Here is a 23842-nt window from a genome sequence, read left to right on the forward strand (position 1 = left end):
CTGAAAACCATCCCCACAGCATGATGCTGCCACCACCATGCTACACTGTAAGGATGGTATTGACCTGGTTTCCTCCAAACATGACACCTGGCATTCCCACCAAACACTTCAATCTTTGTCTCATCAGACCAGATAATTTTGTTTCTCATGTTCTGAGAGTCTTTCAGGTGCATCTTGACAAACTTTTTACTAAGAAATGGCTTCCGTCTGGCCACTCTACCATTGATGGATTGCTGCAGAGATGGTTGTCCTTCTGGAAGGTTGTCCTCTCTCCACAGAGGAATGCTGTGGCTCTGACAGAGTGACCATCGGGTTCTTGGTTGTTACATACATACGTACAAACATACAGTACATACAAGTATATATATATATATATATATATATATATATTTGACAACGCTCACGTCAAAGGCTTACCAATGTAATGACGTGTTATTGATGAGGCATGAGTTGAAAATGAAGTGCTTCGAAAAGATGTACTGTCAAAAATTGTGGCGGTGAAGATATCACCATGATAAGCCGCTGTGTTGTTAGCATTGTCCCACTCGGTGAAATTTTGCCACAAAATAAGACAAAAATACTACACTGTAATACATATAAGACATAAATGAGATTTAATTTCGGACAAAAATATGTAGAATATGTTTTAGTTTTTTTTAATCGACGAAGTAAAACCGCAATATTTGGAGCGCGATGTGGTGAGGGACAACTAACTGTATGTGAAACTATTTTTATGTTTTTTTTAAATCAAACTTGAATTTAACTTAATGTTTACTAAGCGATGAGGTGGTGACTTGTCCAGGGTGTACACCGACTCCAGCACCCCCCGCGACTCCAAAAGGGACAAGCGGTAGGAAATGGATGGATGGATGGATGGATGGATGGATGGGTTTACTAAAACAAAATTCATGGGAAATAAATTGTTCAATACTTTATGTTTTCAGTGCAAAAAAACTAATTCAATATCAATAAAGCATACATTTGCAAACTTTCCTGAGACAACTTTTATATTTTATATAAGAGTTAAAATATTGAGAATGTATACATGTACGTATGTATAGTAATTGTAAATGTGCATGCATGTGTATATGGATATATGTACCGCATTTTTCGGACTACAAGGCGCTCTTAAAATCCCTTCATATTCTCAAAAATCGACAGTGCGCCTTATAACCAGGTGCGCCTAATGTACGGAATAATTCTGGTTGTGCTTATCGAATTATTACAAGGCGCTCTTAAAATCTCTTCATATTCTCAAAAATCGACAGTGGGCCTTATAACCCGGTGCGCCTAATGTACGGAATAATTTTGGTTGTGCTTACCGACCTCGAAGCAATTTTATTTTGTACATGGTGTAATGATAAGTGTGACCAGTAGATGGTAGTCACACATAAGAGATGCGTGTAGACTGCAAGATGACGTCTGTAAACAACACCAAAACCTTAAATGTTCCATTGAAAATAAAGAACATTACACACGGCACTCAAAAATCTGTCACAATGTTTTAGTACGACTTTGAAGCCACACCGCTTGATGGATTGTCAGACCATAGTCAGATATAGAAGTATTATTATGGTGCGTGTATAAGGTCCACAAAATGGCACCTATTAGCAGACATATTATCTGGTGTTTTGTTTTGCAATATTATGCAAAACCACCTTTTCTTACCTTCTGGTACCTGCTGATGTGTATTAGATAGAGATGTCTGATAATGGCTTTTTTGACAATATCCGATATTGTCCAACTCTTAATTACCGATTCCGATATCAACCGATACCGATATACAGAGTCGTGGAATTAACACATTATTATGCCTAATTTTGTTGTGATAACCCGCTGGATGTATTAAACAATGTAACCAGGTTTTCCAAAATAAATCAACTCAAGTTATGGAAAAAAATCCCAACATTGAAGTCACAAAGTGCATTATTTTTTTTTAACATGCCTCAAAACAGCAGCTTTGATTTTGGGACATGCTTGAGGACGGTTGAGGTGGGCGGGGTTGGGGGGGGGTTAGCGGGGGTGTATATTGTAGCGTCCCGGAAGAGTTAGTGCTGCACGGGGTTCTGGGTATTTGTTCTGTTGTGTTTATGTTGTGTTACGGTGCGGATGTTCTTCCGAAATGTGTTTGTCATTCTTGTTTGGTGTGGGCTCGCAGTGTGGCGCATATTTGTAACAGTGTTAAAGTTGTTTGTACGGCCACCCTCAGTGTGACCGGTATGGCTGTTGACCAAGTATGAATTGCATTCACTTGTGTGTGCGGAAAGCCGTAGGTATTTTGTGATTGGACTGGCACGCAAAGGCAGTGCTTTTAAGGTTTATTGGCGCTCTGTACTTCTCCGTACGTCCGTGTACCACTCCGTACAGCGGTGTTTTAAAAAGTCATACATTTTACTTTTTTAAACAGATACCGATAATTTCCGATATTACATTTTAAAGCATTTATCGGCCGATAATATCGGCAGCCCGATATAATCGGACATCTCTAGTATTTGAGGTCTGCATAAGTCCTGAAAATTTGCGCACGTCCGCCACTGTAGTCCGTGACAATTCCATAGTCGATAAGCTTTTTCTTTTTCTCTATCTTTTTGTTAAGGGACATTCATCCTCTGCTGTTACCATTTCTAATATAAAGTAGTGTAAAGTTCTAACTTATTCTCGCTATGGAAGCGCTAAAAACTACCAGTGTAGCGGGTTTACATAATTCACCCACAGAACTTTAGTTATTAGAGAGTTCCGGTCGGACGTTTTTTCACGGGACACATTTCCGGCGTTGTTGTTGCACTAGTGAGCCACGGATGAGGAGATGCTGCTCCGTTGTTGATTGAAGTAAAGTCTCAATGTCATTAAAACAGTTAGCTCCATCTTTTGACACTTCTTCCACTCCCGTCCTTGCACGCTACACCGCTACAACAAAGATGACGGGGAGAAGACGCTGTCGAAGGTGAGCCACGTAAATAAGACCGCCCACAAAACGCCGCATCCGGAAGCGACTGTCAGAAAGCGGCTTGAAGATGGTCTGTAAAACATCATCTATGCAACATTTTGACCAAAAAAACACCATTACATGTTATGTAGACCATTGTTTTTCAACCACTGTGCCGTGGCACACTAGTGTGCCGTGAGATACAGTCTGGTGTGCCGTGGGAGATGATCTAATTTTACCTATTTGAGTTAAAAATATTTTTTGCAAACCAGTAATTATAGTCTGCAAATGATGTGTTGTTGTTGAGTGTCGGTGCTGTCTAGAGCTCAGTAGAGTAACCGTGTAATACTCTTCCATATCAGTAGGTGGCAGCCGGTAGCTAATTGCTTTGTAGATGTCGGAAACAGCGGGAGGCAGTGTGCAGGTAAAAAGACAAAAGGTGAGTGCCCTTATGGAAAGTTAGGGAAGGCTATGCAGAACGAAAGTAAAACTGAACTGGCAACAAAGGAAACAAAAAACAGAATGCTGGATGACAGCAAAGACTTACCGTGGAGCAAAGACGGCGTCCACAATGTACATCCGAACATGACATGACAATCAACAAAGTCCCCACAAAGAAGGATTAAAAACAACTGAAATATTCTTGATTGCTAAAACAAAGTAGATGCGGGAAATATCGCTTAAAGGAAGACATGAAACTGCTACAGGAAAATACCAAAAAAAGAGAAAAATAAGTAAAGCACTATTACACTACACACAGGAAAACAGCAAAAAAATCCAAATACGTCAAGGTGTGATGTGACAGGTGGTGACAGGACACCTACTTTGAGACAAGAGCTATAGTGATGCATGTTTGGTTATGGTTTAAAGTCATATCCAACAACTGTGACAACGACTTTTTACTGTCAACTGAGTTTTCGTTTTTAATGTTTTCTGTTGGTGGTGTGCCTCCGCATTTTGTCAATGAAAAAAATGTGCCTTGGCTTAAAAAAGGTTAAAAAAAACACTGATGTAGACCGCAAGGAAGTGTTTTACATTTATAAAAAAATCATAACATGACCCCTTTAATGCGCCTTATGATCCGGTGCGCCTTTTGTATGAAAAAAGACCTGCTCATCGGCAGTGTGCCTTATAATCCAATGCGCCCTATGGTCCGGAAAATACGGTGTGCATATGTAAATGAAGACAAACTGGAGTGTTGAATACTTAGTTAGTATGATGCTTGTTGTTGTGTTTTATTTTGAAATGCCTGATAATATGTTTGCTCCAGCCAACAGGAATCTTAATAAACTTCATTTCAACTAACCTAAGATGAAATACAGTACAATTGCCTTACAACACCAGCACTCATAGGCTCGTCACTAAAGTGCCACCATGTTTTTATCAGTGACGGAGCAGGAAGGGGCTTGGACTACAAATGCGGTAAAATTTCATATGAATTTCATATTTCATATTTACATTTTACTTGCGCTTCATCGCGCAAAACGGGGTCCCCTCCAGATCGCGGGGCCCTACGTACAGCATGTTATCGGCATATAGAGAGGGCTGTATCCAATATCATTATTAGCGGGAAAATCAAGTCAATATGATATCTAATTTTTCTGCCACTATCGGTTGATACCGGCATCCCAAAAAGATGATGACACCATATGTAATTATGAAGTAATAAATGCTGAGTTCAGGATAATCATCATCATTGGCGATCACTCGACGCGAGTATGATAGTCCTCCTGTTGGTGAGTCTAGTCATCTGTGGGTCCTCAGGTGGCTGTGGAGGCCAATCCGTGATCCACAGACTCTATTGCAGTGGGGGCATATGTGCGTGATTGTCGTGGTAGTAGTGGTGGTTGTGGTGGTGGTCTGAGGAGCTGTTTTGGTAGTGGATCTCTCCTTTCTTTGTTGCCTCTTGGTTTCCGCGGCACGGTGGAGGTCCTTTTCTAACCGTGCTGTGCCTTCATGGACCATCCTGCTCCACAAAACCCTCTGGTGGGAAGTCTCCTCCCAGGTGTTGAGGTTGAAGCAGCATTTCCTCAGATGGATTTTGAGGTTATCTTTATACCGCTTCTTCTGCCCCCCTTGGGTGCGTTGTCCTTCCGTCAGTTGTCCGTACAACATCTGTTTTGGAAGGCGACTGTCTGGCATGCGAATTACATGGCCTGTCCATCGCAGCTGGTGCCGACTGACAGTTGTAGTGATACTGGGCATGTTAGCTTCCTTCAGAACACTAATGTTGGTACGCCTATCTTCCCAGCTGATCCTGAGGATCTTGCGGAGACATCGCTGGTGGTACTGCTCCAGAGCCTTCAGGTGTCTGCTGTAGGTGGTCCAACTATCAGCCCCATAGAGCAGAGTGGGCAGAACTACAGCTTGATATACAAGAAGCTTGATGTTGGTCTGGATGACCCGATTCTCAAAAACTATTTTCTTGAGCTTAGCAAAAGCTGCGCTGGCACAACCAATGCGGTGGTGGATCTCGGCATCGATGACAGCTCTCTTTGAAAGAAGACTGCCAAGATAAGCGAAATACTCCACGTTTTCCAAGATGTTGTTGTCCACATAAATTGTGGGGGGTTGGGAGGGTGTGTCAGGGGCCGGTTGGTACAGGATCTGAGTCTTCTTTATGTTGATGTCAAGTCCCAGGAGTCGGTACGCTCTGGCAAAAGCATCCATGATGTTCTGGAGGTCCAACTCAGAATGAGCAACTAGAGCATTGTCATCTGCGTACTGAAGCTCTGTAATGGAGGATATAAGCACCTTGCTTTTTGCCCTTAACCTCCTCAGGTTGAAGAGCCCGCCGTCTGTCCGGTATATGAACTGGACTCCCTCAGGCAGGTTTTGACTGGTGAGGTGAAGTATGGCTGAGATGTAGATAGCAAACAGGGTTGGTGCGATGATGCAGCCCTGCTTGACACCAGTGTCAACTTTGAAGGGAGCCGTTTCAGAGCCGCCATTTCCAACTACCACTGCGGTCATGTCGTCATGCAACAGACGCAAGACCTTCAAATACTTGTCTGGGCATCCGATCTTGGAGAGGGCACCCCAGAGGGCAGTTCTGTTCACAGAATCAAAGGCCTTTGTAAGGTCAATGAAAGCCATGTATAGTGGCAGGTGTTGTTCCCGACATTTCTCTTGCAGTTGACGAACTGCAAAAATCATGTCTGATGTTCCCCTAGCTGGACGAAAGCCACACTGGGACTCTGGGAGGATCTCTTCTGACAGCGGCAATAACCGGTTTGCCAAAATACGGGCCAGTATTTTTCCTATTGTGGACAGGAGAGAGATGCCTCTGTAGTTGCCACAGTCCGCCTTATCTCCCTTCTTGAAGATGGTGACAATCAGGGCGTCCCTGAGTTCGGCTGGGATTTCCTCCTTATCCCAGATTTTACCAATGAGGCTATGGATGTGGCAAAGGAGTTTTGGTCCGCCTTGCTTTAATATTTCTGCTGGTATCCCATCTGGTCCGGAAGCCCGCAAAACGGGGTCCCCTCCAGATCGCGGGGCCCTACGTACAGCATGTTATCGGCATATAGGGAGGGCTGTATCCAATATCATTATTAGCGGGAAAATCAAGTCAATATGATATCTCATTTTTCTGCCACTATCGGTTGATACCGGCATCCCAAAAAGATGATGACACCATATGTAATTATGAAGTAATAAATGCTGAGTTCAGGATAATACACTATGATTATAAGCATGTATTATTTGAGACAAGACATACAAATATACACACACACACGCACGCACGCACGCACGCACGCACGCACGCACGCACGCACGCACGCACGCACGCACGCACGCACGCACACACACACACACACACACACACACACACACACACACACACACACACACAGAGTCAAAGGGCATACAGTGTGTTTCCTCTCATGCGGCGGGATCTCATTACTTCTTTTTGGCCACTCCCCATCTCAAATGTCAGTGTTCAAATCCACGCCCTCTAAAAAGGTCGCGGCCTCTGAAGTTTAGTACCAACATTCCTAATTCTTCCTTTATTTCACATCAATCATTCAGGCGTGCCTTAATCAGACGGGCGCTGTGGTGGGAGGAGGTATTCGTTATTAATACTGTGAATCCTTTCTAACATGTCAAAGTGACCAGAATATTAGAAACAGCTCTCAGTATGACGCACATCAATAATGAACATATTGGTAATGGCAATGTTTTTCATTATTTTAATTTAATGAAAAAAAAAAAATATATATATATATATAATATAATAATATATCAGTACATATTATATACTGTATATATAATATGCAAATATTACATATATGTTATATTTTATATTGCTAATTTGGTACATTTTTTGTCTACTTATACCTGCATTATCCTTTCCATCCTTTGTAACTGAGCTACTGTGTAGAACAATTTCCCTTGTGGATCAATAAAGTTTGTCTAAATCTAAGTCTATTATTCAAACACATTGCTTTGTACCAGAGGTGTGGACTCGAGTCACATGACTTGGACTCGAGTCATGAATTTGATGACTTTAGACAAAATGTAAAGAGACTTGCAACTTGACTTAGACTTTAACATCAATGACTTGTGACTTCACTTGGACTTGAGCCTTTTGACTTGACATGACTTGCTACTTTCCCCAAAACCCAAAGCTTAAAAAGTTATTTGGGAGCGCTCCGTATCTTTCATTTTCTACGTCTGTGTCTATCAGCGTGTGTGCTGCTTGTCAGCTGGTGTGCTCTCAGTACAACAGCCAATCAAATTAAATCTACGTTGTTTTCATCCCACAGCATTCATCCAATCAAATTGCAGGAGAACCAATGAAGAAGTGTTGTCAAACAATGCGGCAGTGAGAAACAATTATGCCAAAGTTGGTTTCGTTCGGGTATAAAAACTACGACTTGGTCAACAAAAAACGAATTGCCGTATGCAAATCACGCAGTTTGAATATTACAGACGGAGACGCAACAACTTCCAACTTCGTTCGACATTTGAAGTTGCACAAAGAAGGGTAAGTTTTCAATTTAAGATAACGTTTATTGGCTAAGTAATGTGACTTTTATTTGCTGTGTAGTTAAATCAGTGAGGCTGTAAACTCACTGCTAACGTTATAACCACAGACATCTTATAAGTAGACGCAGCATGGAGCGCTACTGCCTACTGGCGCAGACGAGACGCGTGGCCGCCATCTTGGAGTGGTGATCCGCTCCACTCAGTGCAATTCATTTGGCAGGAGCAATGAACTGTCAGCGCATTTAATTCATTTTACCTCACTGAATACCGCTTATTTTCACATGCTTTTTGGTCATACGTGTAGCTATGATAACAGACACATGTTTTGGCGTGTTTTATTATTCATAGTTTGCTTAACAGTAATAGAATAATCTTATATGCTATAAGTGCCCAGACATCCGAAAGAAGGGGGAAAAAAACGGTCAGCTATTTTTAAATTGAAGAAACAATATGATTAGGTTATATATACATGCATATATCCTGCATAAACAATGTATGAATACATTAGATATCTATATATCTTATAGACTGTATCTCTGTTGCTGCAACTGCAGAGAGTTTATTCTGTCTTTACACTTTGTATTGATATTTTGTATTACATTCTTCCCTTAAATGATCATGTTTGCAGTGATTGTTTCATATGTATTTTTTTATGTATGTCGCTTTGGATAAAAGTGTCTGCCAAATACTTAAACATATATAAACACCTGAAAGTATTTATATCAGCTAAACCACCAATTAGTTTCACTGGATTCAGAATAAAACCAAATTCTGTTTTACCCAACAATGTTAGTATTTGAATATTGTTACTTGAAGACTGATTCCTGGTTACAATTATACTATTAAGAAAGTATTGTTTTATATTTTGCCTAAAATGAGAACGCATCATAATCATTGGCGACTGGTGAATTTTGTTTTAGGTGGGGCTGAAAGTTTGTAAACCAAACCCCTTTAAGGGGGTCATCCTCCACCAGAAGATTTCTTTGTGATTTTCTCATACAAATATTGAAGATCTTTGCTCCTTCTCAACTCTGTGGTAATATTATTTTCACAAAATACAACCAATAGTACGTTAATGTTAAATCTTACTTGTGAATAGTAGTCCCCCGATTCCTATTTTAAACAGTCCGCACATTTGAGCAGGAAAACGCTGAACACCATCTTTGTTTTCTACCTGTCAACTGTCAGTTTAGGCTGCTCGCCGGCTCCTCATCACCACTTCAAGATGGCGGGCAAATTTCTCGCATCACAGCAGCCAATGCTGCGTCTACTTATAAGATGTCTATGGTTATAACATCATTGCAAACACGGCAATCTGTTGCGTCCACTGCAGTTCGCTACCTTATTCATACTTTTTGTCAAGTGGTTTTTTTTTAAGCAGGGTTGCATGAGGTACCTACACAGTAACATTACGTTAGTCAATGTATCACACACAGTAACATTACGTTAGTCAATGTATCACACACAGTAACATTACGTTAGTCAATGTATCACACACAGTAACATTACGTTAGTCAATGTATCACACACAGTAACATTACGTTAGTCAATGTATCACACACAGCAACGTAACGTTAGACGGCAGTCAGCAGCACCGCGTATTTTAGCCCCCTACAAAAAGACAAACATAGTCAAATAAAGGTCAGTTAAAATGTATACCATATTAAGAATATGTGTACATATTGCATAGGGCCCTGATATCTACAAAGTACAACTCTGTTCATTGTTATGTTCATGTATTTGTTATGTGAAAACGACACGACAGCCAGCGACACGGGAGAAAGCGAGGACGAATTCGGCGATCGACTTCCAACCAACGATTGGTATGTGTTTGTTTGGCATTAAAGGAAACTAACAACTATGAACTAGGTTTACAGCATATGAAATACATTTGGCAACAACATGCACTTTGAGAGTGCAGACAGCCCAATTTTCATCAATTAATATATTCTGTAGACATACCCTCATCTGCGCTCTTTTCCTGAAAGCTGATCTGTCCAGTTTTGGAGTTGATGTCAGAAGGCCAGGGAAGCTAGGGTCGATAGGGGGTTTAACTTGCTCGTCTGCGGGAACAAACTGCCGCCATTGCTTGCCGTGCTAGCGAGGTTCTTTGTCCCTGAATTGCTCACACACTCCGGCAGATTCAATGGGGGTCTGGCGGCAGATTTCTTTGACTTTATCGTTGGAAATGCATCTGCTTTGAGTGTCGCAGGATATCCACACATTCTTGCCATCTCTGTCGTAACATAGCTTTCGTCGGTAAAATGTGCGGAACAAACGTCCAATTTCTTGCCACTTTCGCATCTTTGGGCCACTGGTGCAACTTGAATCCGTCCCTGTTCGTGTTGTTACACCCTCCGACAACACACCCACGAGGCATGATGTCTCCAAGGTACGGAAAACGGTCGAAAAAACGGAAAATAACAGAGCTGATTTGACTTGGTGTTTGAGAAAATGGCGGATTGCTTCCCGATGTGACGCCACGTTGTGACATCATCGCTCCGAGAGCGAATATTAGAAAGGCGTTTAATTCGCCAAAATTCACCCATTTAGAGTTCGGAAATCGGTTAAAAAAATATATGGTCTTTTTTCTGCAACATCAAGGTATATATTGACGCTTACATAGGTCTGGTGATAATGTTCCCCTTTAAGAATGTTTTTGACTGCCTATCAACAGACGTATTGCAAATAGTTAATAATTCTATTCAATCGGGCAATTTCCCGAAGGCTTCCAAAATTGCAGTCATTAAACCTCTTCTAAAAAAGTGGAGCCTAGATGCCTCTGTTATCAACAACTACAGACCAATTTCAAATCTACCATTCATAAGTAAAATAATTGAGAAAGTTGTCCTCCAACAACTAAATCACTTCTTGGCTTCTACTGGCTGCCACAACAACTTCCAGTCAGGATTTCGACCTCTTCATAGCACAGAGACGGCCATTCTTAAAGTTATAAATGACATCCGTCTAAACACAGACTCTGTGGGTATCTCAGGCTCCGTTTTAAACTGGTTCAAGTCATATCTACAAGATAGGAACTATTTTGTTTCCATTGGTGACTTTGTATCAGAACCAACCAACGTAACGTGTGGAGTCCCCCAAGGTTCAATCTTGGGGCCGACTTTATTTAACATCTATATGCTCCCACTAGGAAAAATCATGCAAAATAATAACATTGACCATCAATCAATCAATCAATCAATCTTTATTTATATAGCCCTAAATTACAAGTGTCTCAAAGGGCTGCACAAGCCACAACGACATCCTCGGTACAAAGCCCACATACGGGCAAGGAAAAACTCACCCCAGTGGGACGTCGATGTGAATGACTATGAGAAACCTTGGAGAGGACCGCATATGTGGGTAACCCCCCCCCTCTAGGGGAGACCGAAAGCAATGGATGTCGAGTGGGTCTGACATAATATTCTGAGAGTCCAGTCCATAGTGGATCCAACATAATAGTAAGAGTCCAGTCCATAGTGGGGCCAGCAGGACACCATCCCGAGCGGAGACGGGTCAGCAGCGCAGAGATGTTCCCAGCCGATGCACAGGCGAGCGGTCCACCCCGGGTCCCGACTCTGGACAGCCAGCACTTCATCCATGGCCACCGGACCTGTGCCCCCCCCCCCCCCCCCCCCCCCCTCAAGGAAAAGGGGAGCAGAGGAGAAAAGAAAAGAAACGGCAGATCAACTGGTCTAACAGGGGGGCTATTTAAAGGCTAGAGTATACAAATGAGTTTTAAGATGGGACTTAAATGCTTCTACTGAGGTAGCATCTCTAATTGTTACCGGGAGGGCATTCCATAGTACTGGAGCCCGAATAGAAAACGCTCTATAGCCCGCAGACATTTTTTGGGCTCTAGGAATCACTAATAAGCCGGAGTTCTTTGAACGCAGATTTCTTGCCGGGACATATGGTACAATGCAATCGACAAGATAGGACGGAGCTAGACCGTGTAGTATTTTATACGTAAGTAGTAAAACCTTAAAGTCACATCTTAAGTGCACAGGAAGCCAGTGCAGGTGAGCCAGTATAGGCGTAATATGATCAAACTTTCTTGTTCTTGTCAAAAGTCTAGCTGCCGCATTTTGTACCAACTGTAATTTTTTAATGCTAGACATAGGGAGACCCGAAAATAATACGTTACAGTAGTCGAGACGAGACGTAACGAACGCATGAATAATGATCTCAGCGTCGCTAGTGGATAAAATAGAACGAATTTTAGCGATATTACGGAGATGAAAGAAGGCCGTTTTAGTAACACTCTTAATGTGTGACTCAAACGAGAGAGTTGGGTCGAAGATAATACCCAGATTCTTTACTGATTCGCCTTGTGTAATTGTTTGGTTGTCAAATGTTAAGGTGGTATTATTAAATAAATGTCGGTGTTTAGCAGGACCGATAATCAGCATTTCCGTTTTCTTGGCGTTGAGTTGCAAGAAGTTAGCGGACATCCATTGTTTAATTTCATTAAGACACGCCTCCAGCTGACTACAATCCGGCGTGTTGGTCAGCTTTAGGGGCATGTAGAGTTGGGTGTCATCAGCATAGCAATGAAAGCTAACACCGTATTTGCGTATGATGTCGCCTAGCGGCAGCATGTAAATACTAAAGAGTGCAGGGTCAAGAACCGAACCCTGAGGAACTCCGCACGTTACCTTAACATAGTCCGAGGTCACATTATTATGGGAGACGCATTGCATCCTGTCAGTAAGATAAGAGTTAAACCACGACAAAGCTAAGTCTGACATACCAATACGTGTTTTGATACGCTCTAATAAAATATTATGATCGACGGTATCGAAAGCAGCGCTAAGATCAAGAAGCAGCAACATAGATGACGCATCAGAATCCATCGTTAGCAGTAGATCATTAGTCATTTTTGCGAGGGCTGTCTCCGTAGAGTGATTTGCCCTGAAACCGGATTGAAAAGGTTCACAGAGATTGTTAGACACTAAGTGTTCATTTAGCTGCTGTGCGACAATTTTTTCGAGAATTTTCGAAATAAAGGGAAGGTGGGACACCGGTCGGTAGTTTACCATGAGGTCAGGATCAAGGTTAGGTCTTTTGAGCAGAGGATGAATAACCGCTTTCTTGAATGCTAGGGGAACAGTGCCAGAGGAAAGTGATAAGTTTATAATATTTAGCACTGATGGACCTAATAATACAAAAAGCTCCTTGATAAGTTTCCCAGGAAGTGGGTCAAGTAAACATGTTGTTTGTTTTATCCCACTTACACGCTGTAATAGTTCCTCTAATGTTATTTCATCAAAAAGAGAGAGACTATTTTGTATTGCAGTATCCGTCGTAGATACAGTTGTATCTGTGTTCATAGAACCCAGTTGTAGCTGGGATGCGTTATCTTTAATCTCCTTTCTAATGAGTTCAATTTTCTTATTAAAGAAATTCATAAAGTCATCTGCCGAGTGGGTGGAGCTATTGGGAGGAGTCCCTTGTTGGGTTAGCGATGCTACTGTACTAAACAAAAATTTAGGGTCGTTTTTGTTGAGGCGGATGAGATTTGAGTAATATTTAGCTTTAGCTAAGGTAAGCATGCGTTTATACGATATTAAACTATCACTCCATGCTTGATGGAAAACCTCAAGCTTGGTCGCGCGCCATTTGCGTTCCAACTTTCTACATGATAATTTATGAGCTCTGGTTTCCTCTGTAAACCATGGGGTGCGCCTTTTAGGGGCCCTTTTTTGTTTTAGCGGTGCTATACTATCAATGGTTTTGCGCAGGGCATTGTCAAAGTTGTTAGTGAGGTTATCAATAGAGCCGACATAATTTGGGAATGGTGCCATTACCGAAGGCAGTAGGTCAGCAAGAGTCATCGTTGTGGCGGCATTAATGTTGCGGCTGCTATAGCAGTTATTATTATTATTAGTTTGTTGACAATGAGTCAGAAGTTCGAATTTTATAAGGTAATGATCGGACATTACTTTAGTATACGGGAGTACCATAACTTTGGAGGTGGTGACACCCCTGACCAGCACTAGATCTATCGTATTGCCGTTGCGATGCGTAGGTTCATTTATTATTTGTGTAAGACCACAGCTATCAATTATAGTCTGGAGCGCCACGCACTGAGGGTCCGATGGGTTATTCATATGGATATTAAAGTCCCCCATTATGATTATATTGTCTGCGTGCGTCACTAGATCAGCAACGAACTCTGAGAATTCATTAATAAAGTCCGAGTAGGGCCCTGGGGGGCGGTAGATAACAGCCATATCGAGAGGCAGCGGTGCGACAGACCTCATAGTAAGCACCTCAAACGATTTGTATTTATTATTTAGGTTAGGGGTAAGGTTAAAGTTTTCATTGTATATTAGTGCGACCCCCCCACCCCTTTTAAGGGGACGGGCAATATGCGCATTCGTATAGTCAGGAGGAGATGCCTCATTTAGCGCAAAAAATTCGTCTGGTTTGAGCCAGATTTCGCTAAGACCAATGACGTTAAGATTGTTGTCTCTAATGACCTCATTAACTAATAACGTTTTGGGAGACAATGATCTTATGTTTAAAAAACCCATATTATAAGTATTGGGCTGTTTTGACGAGTTTTTGTTTAAATTATCCGTAGTAGAAATATTAATAATGTTGCGTTTATTATACGTAGTGCACTTTAAATAGTTTCGAACATATCTAGGAATTGATACGACGGGAATTTTCAGATTGTTTACTTGATGCTGCGATCGACTGAACGCATCATGATTTGCCACCTCAGTAGAATGCATATCTACCCCGGACACATTCACAACAGAAAACACATTATGTGAGTTGTGTGTTATTCTAAGAAAATTGCTATGCGTACAGGAATTATCCAGCCTGGTGCTGGCTAGTTCTAGCTTAACTGACTCCTCACCCGGACTAGCAGGCTCTGTAATTGCCTGTGACCGGGCTTGCTCTAGTGTAGTTAGTCAAATGTGACTTAAACAGTAGTCTATATTCTTAGACAGGATGATGGCGCCTTCCTGGTTAGGGTGAAGGCCGTCCCTCATCAGCAAGCCTGGTTTGCCCCAGAAAGAGGGCCAATTATCAATAAACGTTAGTCCCTGTTGTCTACAGAAGCTAGCCAGCCACTTGTTAAGCGAGACTAATCTGCTATATCTCTCATCATTGCCTCTCGCAGGCAGGGGGCCAGAGACAATTACTCGATGCTTGGACATCTTTCTAGCGAGATCACAAGTCCTGGCTATGTTTCTCTTTGTAATCTCTGACTGTCTCATTCTAGTGTCATTGGAGCCAACGTGTACAACTATATTCGCATAACTAGTGGTGCGATTAGCCTGTCGTACGTGTTTACTAGGCCTGTTGCGAGTTAGCTCCCTAAGATTAGCCTCAATGTCAGGTGCTCGGGCCCCCGGGATGCACTTAATTGTGGCTGGTTTGCTAAGCTTTATGTTTCGGGTGATGGAGTCCCCTATGACTAAGGTGTGGTGCCCGGTAGACTGGGGTGTAGGACTAGCTAAAGAGCTAAATCTATTATGCGTCTCAACCGGTACACCGTAGCTTGTAGGCCGCTTAGGACTGCTACAGGCTGGGCTAGTTAGCTCGCTACAGCTAACGCTAGCAGATGTGTCCGCAACATCTAAAGTTACGAGATTACTCTGCTCTAACTGGCGGACACGGCCCTCTAGCAGAGCCAGCCTCTCCGTGAGTAAGGTGCAAGACGCGCAGGAAGCCATACTCACGGTGTTTTCTGTCACCGAGTGAAGTTCCTGCTGTCTTCCGAGAAGTCCTGGTCACGGTGTGCAGGAGTAGACTCCTTCTGACCGGCGCCCGGCGACGCCTTTCTCCGCGCTAGCTTCGTTAGCTTAGCAGCTAGCTGCTAGCTAGCTGCGGGAGGGGTGGACAGACAGAGATCGGGTGATTTGCAAGTTAAATAGTACTACTAAATATGTTGAGAAAGTAATAAAGAAAGCTGCAGAACAATTTAAAAGCACACAAATAGAACGATACTTAGCTTTTTCGAAACAGCGAGCAGTCAGCGAGCAGTCACGCACGGTGAACCGGAACCGGAAGACCATCATTGCTATGCCGATGACACCCAAATCTATGTAGTGCTATCACCAAATGACTATCGCCCCATAGATCTTCTGTACCAGTGCATTGAGCAAGTCAAACACTGGATGTGCCAACATTTCCTACAACTAAATGAAGATAAAACTGAGATAATTGTTTTTGGTGCTAAAAAAGAAAGGTTTAAAGTCATCCAACACCTTCAATCACTGTCCCTGAAAACCTCAAATGAAGCCCGAAATCTTGGGGTTAGTATAGATTCTGATTTACATTTCGACAGTCACATCAAATCAGTAAGAAAATCGGCCTACTATCACCTCAAAAATGTAACAAGACTTAGAGGGCTCATGTCAGCTCAAGACTTCGAAAAACTTGTACATGCCTTTATTACCAGTAGGCTAGACTATTGTAATGGTCTCCTTGCAGGTCTTCCCAAAAAAACTGTCAGGCAGCTACAGCTTGTTTAGAACGCTGCTGCTAGAGTTCTAACAAAGACCAAAAAATGTGAGCACATTACACCAATTCTTAAAAGGGAAGATTATCACCAGACCTATGTAAGCGTCAATATATACCTTGATGTTGCAGAAAAAAGACCATATATTTTTTTAACCGATTTCCGAACTCTAAATGGGTGAATTTTGGCGAATTAAACGCCTTTCACATCGGGAAGCAAGCCGACGAAATGGTCAGTCGTTTGTTCCGCAAACTTTACCGACGAAAGCTATGCTACGACAGAGATGGCAAGAATGTGTGGATATCCTGCGACACTCAAAGCAGATGCATTTCCAACGATAAAATCAAAGAAATCTGCTGCCAGACCCCCATTGAATCTGCCGGAGTGTGTGAGCTATTCAGGGACAAAGGACCTCGCTAGCACGGCAAGCAATGGCGGCAGTTTGTTCCCGCAGACGAGCGAGCTAAACCCCCTGGATGTCTTGGCTCACACCGCTTCTACCGTCCCTTATGCCACCGAAGATGATCAAGAGAAGAATATCGAACCTAGCCTGCTGACATCAACTCCAAAACTGGACAGATCAGCTTTCAGGAAAAGAGAGCGGATGAGGGTATGTCTACAGAATATATTAATTGATGAAAACTTTATTCATTACTCTCGGTTTTACGTAAATTATTATACATAAACTGTGTTTACCAATAATTTAGCTTAAAAACATTTATTTTTTTCAATCATTCGAGTACATTCGGGTAGTCTTGTGTAATGCAGTATTTTGTGTCTATTTAGGTATGGTTAACCTGATGCATGTTGTTGCCAAATGTATTTCATATGCTGTAAACCTAGTTCATAGTTGTTAGTTTCCTTTAATGCCAAACAAACACATACCAATCGTTGGTTAGAAAGCGATCGCCGAATTCGTCCTCGCTTTCTCCCGTGTCGCTGGCTGTCGTGTCGTTTTCGTCGGTTTCGCTTGCATACGGTTCAAACCGATATGGCTCAATAGCTTCAGTTTCTTCTTCAATTTCGTTTTCGCTACCTGCCTCCACACTACAACCATCCGTTTCAATACATGCGTAATCTGTTGAATCGCTTAAACCGCTGAAATCCGAGTCTGAATCCGAGCTAATGTCGCTATAGCTTGCTGTTCTATCCGCCATGTTTGTTTGTATTGGCATCACTATGTGACGTCACAGGAAAATGGACGGGTGTATATAACGATGGTTAAAATCAGGCACTTTGAAGCTTTTTTTAGGGATATTGCGTGATGGGTAAAATTTTGAAAAAAACTTCGAAAAATAAAATAAGCCACTGGGAACTGATTTTTAATGGTTTTAACCCTTCTGAAATTGTGATAATGTTCCCCTTTAAATCCATACATTGGCTCCCTGTACATCAGAGAATTGATTTCAAAATCCTCCTGCTCACATATAAATCACTACATGTTCTAGGGCCGAAGTATATCACTGATATGCTCCCACTATATAAGCCCTCTAGATCACTAAGATCTTCTGAGACCAATCTGTTAGCGGTTCCCAGAGTAAACTCAAATCAAGGGAGAGCATCATTCAATCACTATGCAACAAATAGCTGAAATAAACTTCCTGAAGATGTCAGACTTTCCCCAACTCTGACTACTTTTAAAACTAGACTGAAAACTTTTATGTTCACCTTAGCTTTCAGCGAAATCTTTTAATCTTTTAACGTTCGCACTGTTTTTATTTTCATTGTCTGCATTTTAATTTTGCTTTTATTTTCTTTCATTTCACTTTGTTGTCTGTGAAGCACTTTGAGTCTGCCTTGTGTATGAAAAGTGCTATACAAATAAAGATGCCTTGCCTTGTCTAAGTGTGCATTACTGCCAGTAAAGCTACTGGAAAGAAGGCTCAGAGTGGCTCCTCCCTCCTAAAACCACAGCCGCCGCACATCCTCTGCGAGCTACTAAGAGCTGGGCAGATATGATGGACGATGATCTCTAGGGCAGTGTTTTTCAACCTTTTTTGAGCCGAGGCATATTTTTTTCATTGAAAAAATCCAAAGGCACACCACCAGCAGAAATCATTAAAATGTGGAACTCGATATTGACAATAAAAAGTCGTTGGATATGACTTTAAACCATAACCAAGCATGCATCACTATAGCTCTTGTCTCAAAGTAGGTGTACAGTCACCACTTGTCACATCTCACCCTGACTTATTTGGACTTTTTTGCTGTTTTCCTGTGTCGTATTTTAGTTCTTGTCTTGCGCTCCTATTTTGGTGGCTTTTCCTGTTTTTTTGGTATTTTCCTGTAGCAGTTTCATGTCTTCCTTTAAGCGATATTCCCCGCACCTGCTTTGTTTTAGCAAACAAGAATATTTCAGTTGTTTTCATCCTTCTTTGTGGAGACATTGTTGATCGTCATGTCATGTTCGGATGTACTTTGTGGACGCCTTTTCTGCTCCACACGCTGTAAGTCTTTGCTGTCGTCCAGCATTCTGTTTTTCTTCACTTTGTCGCCAGTTCAGTTTTAGATTCGTTCTGCATAGCATTCCTTAAGCTTAAATGCCTTTTTTTTAGGGGCACTCACCTTTTGTTTGTTTTTCAGTTTAAGCATTAGATACCTTTTTACCTGCACACTGCCTCCCGCTGTCATCTGCATATTGTGATCACAATTAGCTACCTGCTGCCACCTACTGATATGGAAGAGTATTACACGGTTACTCTGCCGACACTCAACAACAACACATCATTTGCAGACTATAATTACTGGTTTGCAAAAAATATTTTATACCCCAAATAGGTGAAATTAGATAATCTCCCACGGCACACCAGACTGTATCTCACGGCACACTAGTGTGCCGCGGCACAGTGGTTGAAAAACACTGCTCTAGGGAATGCTCCCAATCTTCAAGGACCTCCTCGAGGTAGACTGAGGATGCAGATGATGAAGCTAATACTCAAAACAGAGGCGTGCAAGAAGGAAATGAGTCGCTACGGGACGAGCCCACAAAATGCTGCTCTAAGTCGGAGATTCACAAGATCGGTGATTTGGGGCTGGACCAGGGTTCGGCAACCCGTTTGCTGTGGTCTGGAACAACATGGTAACGTTTGCTGTGGTCTGGAACAACGTGGCACGCAATCAGATATTACATACAGATAATGTGTCATGAGACATGCAAATATAAATTAAATACACAGAGGACATAAGTAAAGGAAATTAAATGAACTCAAATGTACTTACAAACGAGGCATAATAAATAAATAAATAAATGATAAATGGGTTGTACTTGTATAGCGCTTTTCTACCTTCAAGGTAATAATGCAATATGTACACACAGCTCGCCTAAATAGCATGTGAGCATGGAACATTATCAACAAAGCTCACCTTTGTGCATTCACGCACAGCATAAAAACGTTGGGTGGACAAAATGAGACAAAGGAGTGGCATAAAACACGTCTTTCTGTGGCACATAAACCAACTACGGTGAGTTCAAGGTATACTTGCCAACCCTCCCGAATTTTCCGGGAAACTCCCGAATATCAGCGCCTCTCCCGAAAACCTCCCGGGACAAATATTCTCCCGAAAATCTCCCGATTTTCAGCCGGAGCTGGAGGCCACGCCCCCTCCAGCTCCATGCGGACCTGAGTGAGGACAGCCTTTTCTTTATGACAACAGGGTGACAAGAACTAAATCATCCAGACTAGAGATACATTGTATTATTATGTTTATCTTACCTAAAAATAAATAAATGTATTAATTAAGAAAAAAAAAAAAAAAAGTTTACTATATTTTGCTAAAAACATCAAAATTAATTGTATTTTTATTTGTATTTTTTCTGACTCCTTATTACATCCAGCCATAGAATTATACATTAAAATAAACATATTTGAAATCATTAATTTTAAATGATCATAATTATTCATTTAAAATGACCATATTTAATTATTAAAATAATTGCTTGTTTATCAACAACTTTAGCATTTTATTCATTACATTTTGAAGCTCTCAGAAGCCAAGTTATGTTATATTCCTTAAGATTTATTTATGCAAGATTGAAGTATCAATTATGTAAACACAGTTTTGTTTGCATACTTTCAGGATGTAGATATATATATATATATGTATATGTATATGTACGTATGTATATATGTATATATCTATGAAATACTTGACTTGGTGAATTCTAGCTGTCAATATACTCCACTCTTAACCACGCCCCCCCTCAACCACGCCCCCGTCCCGACCACGCCCCCCACCCCCCCACCTCCCGAAATCGGAGGTCTCAAGGTTGGCAAGTATGGTTCAAGGACCGCCAAAATTAGTAGGACAAAACGGTGCTGGCCCAAATACTGTCATCAGTGAAGCATAAACACAAACATATTAAACAGTGGGCTTTCTAACAATTAGGAATGTTTGTGTCATGTTTGTCCTCCTAAAGAAACCATATTAAAACAACAAATATATTTTTCCCCCATCTTTTTCCATTTTTAAAAAAAGCTCCAGGGAGCCACTAAGGCGGTGCTAAAGAGCCGCATGTGGCTCGAGAGCCGCGGGTTGCTGACCACCGGGCTGGCCGAACCCCCACAGGTAAAACATCCAGTGGCCTATTATCTTCACCTTAACCGCCTGTCTCTTTCAGCCTCATCCAATATTTCTCTTCCAAGCAACACTCACTGCCGTCTGCGTATCAAGCAGACATCCTGGAGGAGACGGGGAAGCAGATGGACTTAGGATCTCCAAACCCCGCCTTGTGGGACGAGATCTGTGTGGTGAATGCAGCCTCATCTGGCAATCCTCTCGTGGTGCAGTACAGCAGTGTTCATTTTGACAAAGTTTTTAATTTAGTTTTAGGCATAGTCTTTTAACCAAAATGTACCTTAGCTTAAGTCATATTTTAGTCATCTAAATCGATTTAGTTTTATTCTAGTTTTAGTCCACTAAATTCCTCAACATTTTAGTCGACTAAAATCACAGCAAACTTTGCATCTTTAAAGGTGTCTTGAAACCACTTTTATGAAGATTATTGCAGAGCATCTCAAAAACTAAATTCACAACAAGCCCTGCACTCTATGAATATATCAATATATATATATATATATATATATATATATATATATATATATATATATATATATACATACATACATATATATACCGTATTTTTCGGAGTATAAGTCGCTCCGGGGTATAAGTCGCACCGGCCGAAAATGCATAATAAAGAAGGAAAAAAACATATATAAGTCACATTTTTGGGGGAAATTTTTTTGATAAAACCCAACACCAATAATAAACATTTAAAAGGCAATTTAAAATACATAAAGAATAGTGAACAACAGGCTGAATAAGTGTACGTTATATGAGGCATAAATAACCAACTGAGAACGTGCCTGGTATGTTAACGTAACATATTATGGTAAGAGTCATTCAAATAACTATAACATATAGAACATGCTATACGTTTACCAAACAATCTGTCACTCCTAATCGCTAAATCCCATGAAATCTTATACGTCTAGTCTCTTACGTGAATGAGCTAAATAATATTATTTGATATTTTACGGTAATGTGTTCATAATTTCACACAAAAGTCGCTCCTGAGTATAAGTCGCACCCCCGGCCAAACTATGAAAAAAACTGTGACTTATAGTCTGAAAAATACGGTGTATATATATATATATATATATATATATATATATATCGAGCACTATTTTTTGGATAACCTTATTAAGACATATATATATATATATATATATATATATATATATATATATATATATATATTAGAGATGCGCGGATAGGCAATTATTTCATCCGCAACCGCATCAGAAAGTCGTCAACCATCCGCCATCCACCCGCCATCCACCCGACCTAACATTTGATCAGAACCGCACCCGCCCGCACCCGCCCGTTGTTATATATCTAATATAGACGATGCAAGGCATTAGTGAGGTTATAAAGCTTTTGCCTGTTAAAGAAAGGAGACTGATCCAATGCAGCACAGACATTCGCGTGCCACGCTGTCACGGCCCAGACGCACACCAGTGCGCAATCATATGGGAGCCGCGCTGAGCGCACCTCCAAGCGCGTCTCGCTGCCGGCGACGGCCGGGTATGGGCCCGACGCTCCAGCGCCATCCATTTTCAGGGCTAGCTGATTCGGCAGGTGGGTTGTTACACACTCCTTAGCGGGTTCCGACTTCCATGGCCAGCGTCCTGCTGTCTATATCAACCAGGGTGAGCCCCACCCCTTTCGTGAGCGCACTGCGCGCGGAGTGACCCCTGTTACGCGCCCCCGGCAACAGGGGTGGCGGGCAGGTAAGCTGCGCGGGTGGAGCGCGCGGAGTGACCCCTGTTACGAGCCCCCGGCCACGGGGGTGGCGGGCAGGTAAGCTGCTTACCTGCTGCGCGTGACGCCGGCCGCGGCGAAGGCGGACGAGGCGGGGTGTCGGTGCGGTGGGCGCGGTGGTGACCCGACGTGCGTCGGGCCCTTCTCGCGGATCGCCTCAGCTACGGCTCCCGGTGGGGCCCTCTCGGGGGAAGGGGCCTCGGTCCCGCACCCCGGCGAGGCGTCCCTTCTCCGCTCCGTAAAAGTGTCCATCTCTTTTTTTTTTTTTTCTGTTGTGGCATATGCTGCAGGTGCCTGCTCGTTTTTCGTATGTGGGTAACAACATTTAACTATGTATATATATTTCCCAATTGGTTTAACTGCCACCCGCCTGAATCTATTTAAAATCTAATTTTTTTTTTATTTTAACCGCCCGACCCGACCCGCGGATAAAATCTTTTTTTTTTTAATTTCATCCGCCCGATCCGCGGATAATCCGCGGACTCCGCGGTTGTGCCCGTAAACCGCGCATCTCTAATATATATATATATATATATATATATATACACTATATTGCCAAAAGTATTTGGCCACCCATCCAAATGATTAGAATCAGGTGTCCTAATCACTTGGCCCGGTGTATAAAATCAAGCACTTAGGCATGGAGACTGTTTCTACAAACAATTGTGAAAGAATGGGCCGCTCTCAGTGATTTCCTGGGATGCCACCTGTGCAACAAATCCAGTCGTGAAATGTCCTCGCTCCTAAATATTCCAAAAGTCAACTTTATTATAAGAAAAGTGAAGAGTTTGGTAACAACAGCAAGTCAGCCACCAAGTGGTAGGCCACGTAAACTGACAGAGAGGGGTCAGCGAATGCTGAAGGGCATAGTGCAAAGACTTCCTGCACAGTCAGTTGCTACAGAGCTCCAAACTTCATGTGACCTTCCAATTAGCCCACGTACAGTACGCAGAGAGCTTCATGGAATAGGTTTCCATGGCCGAGCACCTACATCTAAGCCATAGATCACCAAGTCCAATGCAAAGCGTGGAATGCAGTGGTATAAAGCACGTCGCCACTGGACTCTAGAGCAGTGGAGACGCCTTCTCTGGAGTGATGAATCACCCTTTACCATCTGG

The sequence above is a fragment of the Nerophis lumbriciformis genome, linkage group LG25 (genome assembly GCF_033978685.3).
Source record: "Nerophis lumbriciformis linkage group LG25, RoL_Nlum_v2.1, whole genome shotgun sequence".
NCBI classification, from domain to species: domain Eukaryota; kingdom Metazoa; phylum Chordata; class Actinopteri; order Syngnathiformes; family Syngnathidae; genus Nerophis; species Nerophis lumbriciformis.